The sequence below is a fragment of the Onychostruthus taczanowskii genome, unplaced genomic scaffold (genome assembly GCF_017590055.1).
Source record: "Onychostruthus taczanowskii isolate IOZ18803 unplaced genomic scaffold, ASM1759005v1 scaffold61, whole genome shotgun sequence".
NCBI lineage: Eukaryota > Metazoa > Chordata > Aves > Passeriformes > Passeridae > Onychostruthus > Onychostruthus taczanowskii.
In genome coordinates this window covers 4,498,351-4,504,350 of record NW_024503790.1, presented here as the reverse complement: position 1 = coordinate 4,504,350, position 6,000 = coordinate 4,498,351, and positions in this window count along the sequence as shown.

Below are 6,000 nucleotides of genomic sequence, written 5' to 3'. Positions count from 1 at the left end.
AGCATCCAAAAAAGGTATTTTCTACCATTTTTGTTGTGTAACACTTACACAGTTGCTGTAATTTATGAAGTTGGCAAATTAACTACCTGGTTTTAGAATATTGCATTTATACAATACTCATGGGAAACACATAAAGAAATTGGCTCTTCCCCACACCTTGTACACAGGATTTAACTGTTTTCCTCTGTTTCTTCCAAAGAACTCAAAGCTGGTAGCAGAACTCAATGGAATTTGGTGGTTTTTGATGCCACCTCAGATTTCCAGACCAGGACTATGCACAGCTGATCACCAAAAAAACCAACAAATAAATAATCAGTTATAAACTGTATAGTAACTGTCTCTTACTGTTACCATGGCACAATGTTACAAATTCAGGTAAAGTTTTTAAATCAGAGTATAAAACACTATTACTGTACTTTTTACTCAAAAAGACAACAGAACTCTCTACTTTGGCCAACAGCATTAAATAGAGGAAGGTCAGTGGCTGATGATGATGAAGGGTTAAATTAAGAAGGTTAAAAATTATGACTCAGGTGAAAGAAAATCTCAACCAAATGTGAATTCATTGAATGGAATGACCTACTGGAGCTCTATTTGTTATATCCTTCATAGCCTTTGTGGTGGGTTGTCCAAGGCTGGCTGCCAGGTGCCCACCCAGCTGTGCTCTCATTCCCTCTTCTCAACAGCAGGGAGGAAAATGAGATGGAAAGGCTCATGGTCAAAATGAAGACATGGAGAATATTTACGGATTGCCACCATGGGCAAGACAGACTCAGGGAAATAATTTATTACAAATTAAATTATGATTAGACAGCCTTCCTGCCCAACTCAGGCCCTCTCCAGCTGCGTCAAGGGAAATATAGGTTGGATATCAGGAAAAAGTTTTTTACAGAAAGGTGTTGAAGTTCTGGAATGGCTGCCCAGGGAGTGCTGGAGTCACCATCCCTGGGTGTGTTTAACAAAGCCTGGATGTGGCACTGGGTGCCAGGGTTTAGCTGAGGTGTTGGGGCTGGGTTGGACTCAATGGTCTTGAAGTTCTCTTCCAACCTGGGAATTCTTTGTCACCCTCACCCTCACCCTCACCTAATTCCTTGATCCCCTCCCCACAGAGTGGTACAGGGGATGTGGAATCGGTGGTTGTGGCCAGCCCATGACATTCCCTCTCTGGTGCTCCCTCCTCCTCTCCTGTTCCCTGCTCTATCAGGGCTCCTCCACAAGCCAGAATCCCACCAGGAGAACCTGCTCCTGCCCCTGCCCCTGCCCCTGCTCCTGCCTGGCCTTTCCCTGGGCTGCATTTCCTCCAGGACACCAAACACCTGCTCCACACGGCTTCTTCCAAACCTTCCACAGGCTGCAGGAGGAAGATCTGTTTTGACACCTGGTGGACCTCCTTCCCCTCACCTCAATCTCCACAGGGTTGTTTCTTGTTTTTTTCCCTCCAGATCCTCTCTTAGGCTGCAGGAGGAAGATCTGTTTTGACACCTGGTGGACCTCCTTCCCCTCACCTCAATCTCCACAGGGTTGTTTCTTGCTTTTTTTCCCCCCCCAGCTCCTCTCTGCTGTGCAGTGGTAAAGCAAACCTGTCTTCCCAGAGGGATGGAAAGAAGACACACATTCATTCCCTTAAAGGAGGTTTCTTCACAAAAGCCAAGCTATCTCTCTGCCTGAAATAATTATCTGGATGTTTAAACTGAAGTCCTGTGAATAACCTCAACTTCCACAAAAATACATTTTAAAAAGATTAAAAGAAAACAATTAAGTTTTTGCAATAAACAGGAATATCATGCTTTCTTAATGCAGAATGTAAATGATTGCACTGCTGAGAAAAGGGAAAATTAAGTCTTCTAAGTACCCAATGAACAGGAGTGGAACAAATTTTCTCTCTTCAAATATATCCTTATAGTAATCTGAAGAGAATACTCCCATGATTGTGTAGCGATTTCTTCAAGACCTATTCAATTCCTTATTGTTCAGCTTACAGTGCCAGAAAAAAGGGCCTGTTAAAGTTAACATCTGCTAACTAATCATGGAACAGACCATCCCAACATTCCACAGGGTTTGAACATTGCTATGAATTTTGATTACTATCAACTTTGGCTGGATTAAAGAAGCACTTTACTGTGAGACTTTTGAAACCTACAAAACCTTATTCCTTTAGAGGAAATGCTTCTAAAAAGAAACATTTTCATTCTGGGTCAGAACATATGACCTAGCACTGCAAGCATGTCTAGTATTAAAGGTAGAAATACATCAATCTGGTGAACTATATTCCTCTAATTTTTTTGTTAAATATTTCATTTTGAGAGTGTTAACATCCCACAGTAGATTCTGACATGCAAGTATTGTTTGGATGGCTGCTGTATTGGTTCTTCTGAGTTCCATTCCATGTGTTTTGCTTGCCTGACACTGAGAGTACATCCATATTTGCTAGATTCCTGGGTTTTGGGATCATTTTCTTTGAGGTGATACACTCATATCTGAGTGAGGCAATCCAAGATGTACTTGTGAGCACTCTTGCCCAGCTGTGCTCTGGTTGGAGCTGTGTGTGCTGTGCAAACAGAACCCCCTCAGAAGTCAATTGGATAACACAAGCTTTCCTTGAAGCCATGGATTCCATATCTCTGTATTAGGATGGGATTCATTTGTGCTCTGTGCTTGACAAATTACAACCTGCTGAGCAATCCTTTACTGTTTCCAGTGTATAATGTGTCATTTACACTAACTGGGATTATTCTCTGACAAACACACAAACCATGCACACACACTGAGAGCTTGTTTTTTTCCTATTTTTCCAACTTTTTGATTCCAAAGTACTTTCCTTTTAAAATTAAAAATTGACAGTGTTAAAGGCAAAAACCACTCCCTCATTGCAAGAATAAAAATTCATTAGAAGAACATTGGATACCTCACTGTACTTCTGTATTTAACTGGAGTGAAGCTCAGGAAAGGTCTCTGTCCCTCTTGCTCCAGAGAACCTTGTGTTCTGGGAGAGTTGAGCACTCAGAGGATGCCAAACACTCCAGTCAGATCATATCCATCAAAAGAGGCACAGCCAAAGCATTATGTCAGAGTCCTGTCACTAACTGGGAGCACAATGAAGGGACGTCCCAGGCACTGAGCCCGTCACAGGTGTCACCATCACAATCGACCACAGCGTCCTGTCCATCCAACATGTCATTTCTCCCCTGCCCCTTGAACAGAAATACACATGGAACTTAAATTTCGACAACACCACAGCTAAATTATAAAGAAGGGATTATTTCAGCCAATTTTCAATAGCAAAGTGGGTGGTCCTCAAGACTTTTTATAAATACCCTTCCAACATTTGTGTGAAAAGTTGAATAGAAGACCACACAACAACCAAGGATTATGTGGCACTGCTCTAAAGGGGAAAGGGAGGAGAATCAAACATTTCTTGCCCAAGGTTTGTTACTGTGGGATACTATTATGTGAAGCCCTTCAGTTCATATAGAACATCGCATTAAATTACATGGCAAGAATGAATAACTGCTTTGTCACATACAGAATCACACATTATTTTGCTTTTTAAAGATTGTGAAAAGTGAAATAGTGTACCAAACTCCGTTCCAAAAAGCTTTGGTTATTTAAATCCAGTCTGCATTTCACCCAAGGTATTCCCTTTGCATAAAAGTTTAAAGGTTCCTAAGGCTGCAAAGCCAAATACCACAGAAGTTTAGGTATGAGCCAATTAAGTTTCCAGCAGTGTTAAAACTGGACACGTAACTGTGCAGCTCAGTCTGACGTCATCACGGACATGCTGCCACCAATTTAATGACATTAACTGGCAGCACAGCCAGCCAGGACAGGAGAGGTTATGGTCAGGAATACTGGTTTCAGTTCCTGCTGGGAGAAGAAAGTATAGGATTGTGTATTGGGGGACAGTTCTGTTCCAAGAGACACGTAAAAATCATCTTAAAGACCAGAGATGACACTGAAATTTAGAGTGAATTATTCCATGTTATTGGAAGACTTTAGAGTCACAACTGAGATGGAAATAATCAGACAATGGTCAAAGCACAGTCAAAAGTCCAGGTATGGGAAATAAAACAGCTCAGTAACAAACCTCACTGGTTTTACATGGTACTAAATCCTGTTTAGCCACCAGGCAACATTTTTACAATCTCAGAGTGTGTAAGGAACTAGAAAATAAGAACATTTAAAACCTAAAATGATCATTCTTCTATTAAGTTGGACATTTGGCTTTTTATGTGATAACAGCAGAGGTACCAAAAGAAGGTCTCCTACAATTCTCATATGTGTGTGAACCCAGCTGAAGCTCCAGATGGATTTAGTAGCCAAAGGTGCAGCTTGGTTTCCACCTCTAGCAGTTACAGGTGTGCTGAAGATGACAACAAAGACAAGGCACTTCTTTAGAAACACTCTCCTGACACCACGTGCTCTGCTCTACCCTTGCCATCCCCCCAAAGCACAGGATGTTTTCCTCAGCAGTTATCTCAGAACTGGTAACTCACTACAAAATCCTTGTAACTCATGTGTACAACATCTCTACAAGCAACAGCTCAGGTTCCAGGCTCCACTGGCAGCTCACAGCCTGCTCTGCTGTAGGGGAAGGATCTCCCAACAGCAGCAGCCAGTCACACTCCTGGATGGACAGAACAACTGGAAGATCTAGACAATCTCCATTGTCACTGGAATGTAGCTAATTTATAATCTGAAATCCCAGGGGCCTTCATCTTGCATCATGCAATGGGATGCAGCCAAGTTCTGCCTCCTGCAGGGAGGGAAGAGGCCAGGGGATATAAAATATGCCACCTTTCCCAGAGCTTCCTTATCACTACCTGTGAAGCATTGTGCCTGCTTTCAATCACTTCTGCTGATTGCCTACTATTAATGTCACTCATTCTCTTTAGCAATTAAGCCACCTCTTTCTTAGATGTGCCTTTGTCTCTCCCTGGCACATTTCCTTGTCTAATCCTCTTTTCCAGATGGCATAAGGACGCGAGATAAGTGTTGCTAAAAGTTGCTTAGCAATGCAACACATGCAAGGTTTGGAAATGCTGACGTCCACACAAGCACTATCTCTACATCACACATTTCTGCAGAGAAACAAAGGCGTGAACACCCGCAGTGACACGGGGGCCTCCAGAAAAAGAGCCACCAGTGCCCAAAGGGAGCAGGGAGAGGGAACAAGGGAAAGCTCCAAGCTCCCGGTGATGGGATGAGTTAAACTGCAGGGGGTTTGTTTGTGTTTGGTTTGGATTTTAAGGCAGAATTGGAAATTCTGTGTGTTTTAGCAAGGCCCTGTGTTTTCTGTGATTCAGAGACAGACACAAAGCCACTGCAAGGGGTTGACAGAAACCAAAGCAGAAATGGATCCCTGGAAGTGTCCAAGGTCAGGCTGGACAGGGCTTGGAGCACCCTGGGATAGTGGAATGTGTCCCTGGATGGGCTTTAAGGTCCCTCCCAACCCAAACCAGTCTGGGATTCTGTGAAGAGCTCATGACAAACAGGAACTGATAAAGGCAAAGCTGTTTATCATCAGCTTGGTATCAACCCTACAAATCCTCTCCTAAGAATCACTGATAGGGAATGTATTCCTGCATCACGTAATTGTGGATTGTTTCTAAACTCTGCAGTAAATGTGTTTATATGGAATGTATTTAAACTACAATTAAATGTTAGGGGTAATAAATAAGAACATTTATTACACGAAGAGTAGTAATTTCACAGGGTCATATTATCATATTAATTCATTTCTGCAGCAGCCTACGAAAACAGGTTGGCATGACTCATTTTGTGTTTGAAAAACCTGAGATGTTACGAATTTATTCATCGTGGGGAACAACTTTGAAACAGCTAGTTCTGAAAAAAACAACTGAACTGTAGTAAATTAACTACAGAAACTCACACCTAGCTTTACTCAGGGTAGTCTCTTACTAACCAGAATTTAGGGGGGCCCTCCAAAAGCCATTAAAGTAGAGCTCAGCACTTACTAGTGGGGAGTTTCATTCATGGTCA